The following is a 7360-nucleotide window of genomic DNA, read 5'->3' on the forward strand; positions in this document are numbered from 1 at the left end:
GAGGAAGGAATTCGGAGATATTTTCTATCAAAGCCAGCTTCCCTGTTTCTGCTGAATCTTTTACTAATTTGAGGACAGCCCTCCTTCTGAATCTTTTACTAATTTGAGGACAGCCCTCCTATACTAGCACCTTCATTGTGAATTCCTGTTCTAGAAAATTCACCTTTTGAATGTGTGCAATTTACTGGTATTTCCCAATCATCGCCAATATCTACCCCTAGAAATGCGAATGACACCCATCAGCAGTGACTCCTCCATCCGCTTTCCCACCCACTTACACTCTGTCTCCGTGGAGTCTGAATGGCCTACCCCGGATGCTACCCTGGACACTTCCTACACATGGAATTCATTTCAGACAGCCTGTGGCCCCCTGTGCCTGGTCCCCTTGCCACCGTGCTGAGCCTAAGGCGTGAGCACTCTGTAGGGTGCAGCAGCACTTTGTGCTGTGGTTTGACTGTGCTGTGTCTCACGGACTCAGGTGCTGGCTGGGAACTTGGTCTGCAGTGTGGTGAAGTTAGGAGGTAAAGATGCCTTCAAGAGGCAGAGCCTCATGGGAAGTCGTGAGGTCACAAGCGTACTGCCCTGGGGAATAATCAGTGCTGCTATCTTGCGACCCCATCTGGTTCCCAAGGCATGGCTGTTATCAAAGTGCTGGGTGACCTGAGTCACTCTCTGGCTTCCTGTCTCGTCATGACCTCTCCCTCTTACACATCATCCTGCCAGGATGATGCCATTTGCCATGAAGCCCATAGAGAATCAAGTGGTTCTGATGCCACACCCTTGAACCTCTAGAACTAAGAGCTAAATAAACCTGTTTCCTTCATAAAGTACCAAGCCTCGGGTAGTCTGTTATAGCACTAGAGAACAGACTAATACATTATTCCTTTTCACTGTGGAATACTAGTCTACTACATGGGTAGACCACATTGTACTTACCCAGTTATCAGCAGGTGGACACTGGATTGTGTCCAGGGGTTCCACTTTTGTGTCTTTACAAGTATTTTGATAAATCCTTGCTTAGGTATTCCCCCTTCTTCAGTTTTGAGTCATCAGAAAATATATAATGTTACTTTAATGGTTAACATCTAGGATGTCCCCAAGAACCTTATGCGTGCAGAGGCAGGCTTTGGGAAAGTGACTGGGCCATGGGGGTGCTGTCTTGCTGTTATGAGGTGGGACCTGGCTGGAAGAGGGTGTCCCTGGGGGCGGAGCCTGGAAGGTTGACCTACTGCTCCAGCTCCTCCCTTCTCTCTCAGCATCCTGGCCACCAGGGGATGAGCAGCTTCCTCTCCCACGCGTGTGCACACCCTCCTACCGTGATGCTTCTACCTTGTACTAAAAGTCTGCTCCAAAATAAACCACTCTTGTTTCACAACGCGGGTATTAGGTAGTTTGTCCTACCATTGAGAGAGTGACTGAGAGAATTACATATATAAATTTACCTTTCCCATAAGCTCTCTGATAACGTGAAGGTACAGCAGGATTTTTGCTTCAGGGTCCACCCAAGATCTGCCATTGGGGTAGCTTTCCTGGAACAAGAGGAAGGGGCACCACTCCTCGAGCACCCAGACCACCTTCTCCACCAGCTCCCAACTGCGAATGGCAGCCTTCAGGGCACCTGCCGGCTGCCCTGTGGTGAAAAGAACGGAGAGAGGAGCCTGGGAGGACAGAAGCTCCTCTTTGGGCAGTGCCCCTCCCCTCCTTCTTATAGGCTGTGGCTTTCAGAGGGCAGCCGTATTTGCACTTCTGGCAACCTAAGGCATAGGGATACTGATGCCCGTTATACACACAGTAAAATTGAGACCAATACTAATCCAAGAGACAGCAGAGATGGCACCCCAGGTGACCCCAGAGCCCCCCACTGCTGACAGCCTTGTCTCTAGTCAGCCCAGTTGTGAAAGGGAAGGACTAAGTTTGAAGGAAGACCAGTGAGTTAGCACCTCTTTTCTACCTCCTCCCATTAAGGGAGGAAACTTCTACTTAATCTTTAGACAAAGAGACAGTGTAACTGCAGGTAATGAAGAGCATTTAGCTTAAAAAGCAAAACCCACTGGAGTCTCCCTGGGGAGCTGAATCTGCTTTCCCGATTCGCTGCCTCCTCAGAGTGGTCCCAGGAGGCTAGGATGTACTAGGCCCACATGCATGCAATCACTGCCTGCAGGAGACTGAGGGAGCGCATGGCCAAGGCCACTGGGACCAGAGCGATGTCAGAAGATGTGTACCAACTGACATCCCCATGACAACCTGCATGCCGGTGATTCCAGGCCACAAGTGTTTCATCTCCATTTTACAGACAAGGAAACTGAGACTTATCTGCCAGTCATGGCCTCACTCAGACTGCGGGGCTGGAGATGTCCCACTGGGCTTTGTGTGTCCTGTGTCCTGGGTGAGTCTGGGCTCCAGGAGGGTCTGTGAGGCTTCCACAGTGTCTGAGTGGATCTCAGTTCACCAGGGCCATCACTCAACTCCATAAGCTCTGGGCCAGTCCTCCGGGGAGGAGGTATACGTGGTCCAGGGAGATCCAATCCAGCCCACATTTATCCAGCACTCAGCCAGACCAGGAGGTCACGCTGGCCACCAGAAGCAGTGAGACGCAGGCTTGGCTGTTGGGCAGGGGGCCCACGGAACTGGGTAGCTTCAGTCACATCAAGGGTAGCAAGAGGAGGTCCCCTTCTTTCAGAGCTAGAGCCACCAGAGGAATGGGAGGGTGTCTGTCCAGACTAGCTTGGGAAGGACACGTTGGGAATAGCCTCCCTGGCTTTCTCTGATGGCTAGGCTCTCTGACTTTGTCAAAGGTTATTTAAAAATACAGGGGCAGTGTTTCCATGCTTTCTATATGTACAGTCAAAAGTAGCATCCATGATGCATTAAACGTAAGGTGGGATTTTAATTTCCTGTCAAGAAGAATGCTATTGCTGTCTACTATGGTATGGATAAGAGTCCCTTAAAGGCCATGTGTTAAGGGTTTAGTTGCCAGCCCTGGGTGTTACTGGAAGGTGATAGAACCTTTAAGAGGTCTTAGGGGGAGTAAGTTCAGTCATTGGGGGTGTGGCCTTGGAGGGGATTTGGGGGCCTCAGCCTTTGCTTGTCTCTCTTTGCTTTCTGCCTGCCAGGAGGTAAACAGTTTCCTCCACCACCTGCTCTGACCACAGATCCAAAGGAAATAGGACCATTGCTATGGCCTGAATGCTTCAAAATTAAGAGTGAAAGGAAGCTTTTTTCTGTATAACATGATTTGTCTCAGGTACTTGTTACAGTAACAGAAAACTGACTTCCATACTGCCAATGAACTTTGCTTCTTTCTCCTTTCTGGTGTAACAAGGGCCATGCTGCTTAAGAACACTGAGTGGATGAGGGCGTTTCTTCTCCAGATGTTCACTGAAGATTTGTTTGGGTTGGAATTGGCCCCTGAGAGCTCCAGTCTCACCCTGCTCTCCACTCTGGCCATGGGGAAGTTCATGGCTGCAGCTCTGTGACCCTCTTGGTGAAGGTATCTGCCCCTCTTCCCTTTGCCAATCCTGACTTTCTATTCTCTGTTCTAATCTTATTCTATACATGTCATTTATTATCAACTGTTGTGATATATTTTTATATAGGGATAAAAAGGGAAAAGATACAGATGGCAGATTAGGCATGCACCCTCCCCACCTCCTCTTCCTGCTCCAGATCCCTGGAAACTACAGAAAATATCTTCCTTTCTCTTCATCTGCCTTGTTATTTCTCCTCTTTGTCCAGCTCGTTTCCTCCTCCTCTTCCTCCTCCTCCATCTTTTTTCCTTCTCCTCTTCTGTTTCTCTTCCCCTCCTCCTTTTCCTCTTCCTCCTTCTTCTTCTGTCTCTTTGCCTCTCTCCCTCCCTCTGTCCCTTAAAATATATCTAGAAAACAATGACAAAAATTATCATAAACACAACAGATTTTTCTAGGCATTCCTGAGAGTTGGAATGCAAAGGGAATTACATCCATGGAGAATCCCAAACATGAGTTGGCCCAGGTGTGAAGATCATGGGTCTCCTAAATTCAGGGTGAGGCCTGGGGACATCTATTAGGTGACTGGGTGCAGAGCCACATCTGTAATTGGTAGATGCTCCTTCCCTCCCCACATGTGTCAGGAAGAAGCAGTGGAGTGATGAGTAGACGCAGACCAAAAGAAAACCTTTGGAGACACCTAGCTAATCTCCACCTGCCACAGGCAACAGAAGCAGCATCTGCTGATGAGGCAAATAGTAGATCATGCACACCAACATGAGCATCCACCTATCCATCCATCCGTCCATCCAGGAATCACCAAGCTCATGCAGCAAACTCAGCATGACTGTCAGTACAGCACCTGGAGCATCACTACCAAAGGAGATGCAGTCAGAAGAGTGCAGAAGAGGAAGAATGGAGCCCTTCAGAGGGTAGGGAGGAGAGAACAGTGGCAAGAAAAAGGACAATTACAGATCTCAGAAACAACACCCATAGAATAAGATATCAGTAGACAGGCTGAACGTCAGCAGGAAGATGGAACTCAAGACCTCTCTCACAGGAAGCCCTGAGAAGGGATGAGGCAGGAAACATGCTGTGCCTGTTCCCCTTTCCAGTGTGCAAACAAGTATCCTGTGCAGGGTGTGTGGAGGGAGTTGTGTTTGTGACTAAGGGAAATCTGGGGACTTTGTACATGGTGAAATGCGTGCCAAGGGGTGGGTTGTAGACAGATTCTGCAGCCCCGCTGTGTGCTTCAGAATGCATGCTGTCTTCCATTTCCAATCTTGCCTTAGTCTTGCCTCTTACTCTATGAACCTAACAGTCACAGTCCACCCCTTTATCCTCCAGCTGGCCACACGCACGCACGCACACACACACACACACACACACACACACACACTCACTGTTATGGTTTTGGCAAGTGTCCCTCTAAAACACATGTAGCCTTGATCCTCAGCCTATAGTACTACTGGAAGGTGGTGGAACCTCTTAGAAGTGGGGCCTAGTGAGAAGTGAGGTCATTGGGAATGTGGCCCTACAGGGACTGTCAGACTCCATTGCCTTCCTGTCTCTCTCTTTGCTTCCTGGCCATCATGAGCTCAGCAGCTTGCTCTACCACAGGCTCCCACCATGATATATGGTCTCACCACAGGCTCACAGCAATGGGGCCAAGTTACCATTGACTGAAACCTTTGAGATCGTGAGCTAAAATAAACCCTTCTCCTTTCAAAGTTGATCATCTTAGGTATTTTGTAACAGTGATGGAAAGCTGATAGAGACCACTATGAAGCAACCCTGAGCAAGACTTAAATTAATTGACTTTCCATGTTTACTTTGAGTCTGTGCAAGGCCTAGGCTCCTTGTCTGGAGATGGGCAGTGGACACATAGTAAGTGAACCTCTGTGAGTCACTGATCCCTTTTAAGGCCTGTAATGGTGGATGAAGACGGAAAGCCTCAAAGGATATGACAAGATCACAGCCAAGGACACCTGGATCCGATCTCAACTAGATAAAGACTATAGCCTCAGGCATCTCACTCCTGGGTGGATTAACTTAATACTTCACTTGGAGATGTCCTTGAGTGATTCTGCCCTTCTTGAGTACTCCCCTCCCTTCTTCTGATAACCAAATAAATATAGGACACCCAGAGAAGGTCTTGGTCTTGGCCCTGAGAGAATCTCAAATTCTGTGAGAAGGCTTTGATCCTCCTGGAGCCCTGAAATCATTCCATTTGCCTCTTTTTATATAGTCTTTGCTGTACACTTGTTCAGAAGACTGTGGACCTGATCAACCCCTAATAACCGAGGAATATTATTAACCCAGTGGAAAGCTAACACAATATTCAATCATAAAAGAAAGTTCCGTTTCATACTTTTCTTAGTGAAAAGTTTTGAGAAAAGTGAGGAATAGAAGTTGAATATTATTAAATTCCTTTTTAGCAGTCTTGGATGCAATCAAAGCTCTCTCCTTTAGCCTATGAATGTGAATAACACCAGTAAATCTGCTAGTTCTGAGCCAGCCTTGCCTTCCTATGTTCTTCATTGTGTTCTTGGATTATTCTCTTCCAGGTCTGCTGGATTCATCTTGCTGATGTTTTATTCAGCATTTTTGCATGTTTTTCCACTCTGAAGTGGCTGGGGTAACAGTGGTAGTCTGGATGTTAGTTGAGGCATCTCATCTTGGGGAGACCAGTTCTTCCTCTTTGTGTGCCTCAGTGTTGGGAGGAAGTGGTGTGTGTGTTTCTGTGTCACTCTCAGCACTCAGCTTCTGCTGCTGCTGAGATGGCTCCATTTTTGGACACTGGACATCTTTCTGGGCCACATGGGCCATCTCTATTCTGCCTCTTGTTGCACCTGATGTCTGACCCCTCTCTTCTGCCACCCCAGGCAGGCGGGAGTGTTGCAGTACTGGCTGAAGATTTAAGATAGATCCATCCTCAGGGCTAGTTTGACCTCCCTGCAAAGAGACCCATGCCACTGCTCACACTGGCCCCCCTATACTCTAGGACCCTTTCTCTAGGGTCCCCCAATTTCCTCTCCTCCCCAGGATGGGCTGCCCTCTCCCCAGCACAGACTCAACACTGCAGAGCCCCCTGCATGTTCTGCCAAATAAGGGCCACATGCTCCAGACCCTTGTCCTTAATGACCATTGCATCTAGTGGAACGGCAGCCACAAAATATTTATTTCTTTGCTGCTTTGGGTTGTGCTATCTAACCTGGAAAACAGAGTGGCTGCCGTCACTTTTGGTTTTAAATAACTCCCTCTGCGCTCCTTAGATGTGCATGAGATAGGGTTTGTCTGCATCTCCAGCTCCTGCGCCAGCTCACTCCATCTACAAAAGTAGGAGGTGGGAAGGAGAGGCCAAGTCAAGGGCAGCGTGTCCTTGTAGGGTTCCAATGGCCCTGGCTCGCCTGGCTTCACAGCCACATCTTCTAACAGTGCTGGACCTTTGGGTATTTTCTCATGCTTTGTTTTCACAAATAATATCACCATGCACCTTTCTATGTACTGCTTTCTTTTTCTTTTTTCTTTTTACAATACTGGGGTTAAACCTGGGAGCCCCAAGCTACACCCTCAACATTCTGATTTTTTTTTTTTTTTTTTTGAGACAGCTGCTCAATAAGTTGCCCAGGCTGGCCTTGAACTTGTGATCCTCCTGCCTCAGCCTCCTGAGTGACTGGGATTGCAAGTGTGCACCATCATTCTTGGCTTCCAGGAAGCTTCTTTTGGTGAAAGAATATGTGCCTGTTAGTCATGCACAGACCCATCCAGTGGGCACATGTCTGACTTGTTGGACACTGCAAATCTATTTGACAAAGCAGTCAAACCTGTTTTCTCCTGCACCAGTATGGATAGAGTGCTCCAGCATTGTCAGTGTGTGGCATTTCCCTGCTGTC

Source organism: Chinchilla lanigera, unplaced genomic scaffold (genome assembly GCF_000276665.1).
Source record: "Chinchilla lanigera isolate Chin_1 unplaced genomic scaffold, ChiLan1.0 scaffold00028, whole genome shotgun sequence".
Taxonomy (NCBI): Eukaryota; Metazoa; Chordata; class Mammalia; order Rodentia; family Chinchillidae; genus Chinchilla; species Chinchilla lanigera.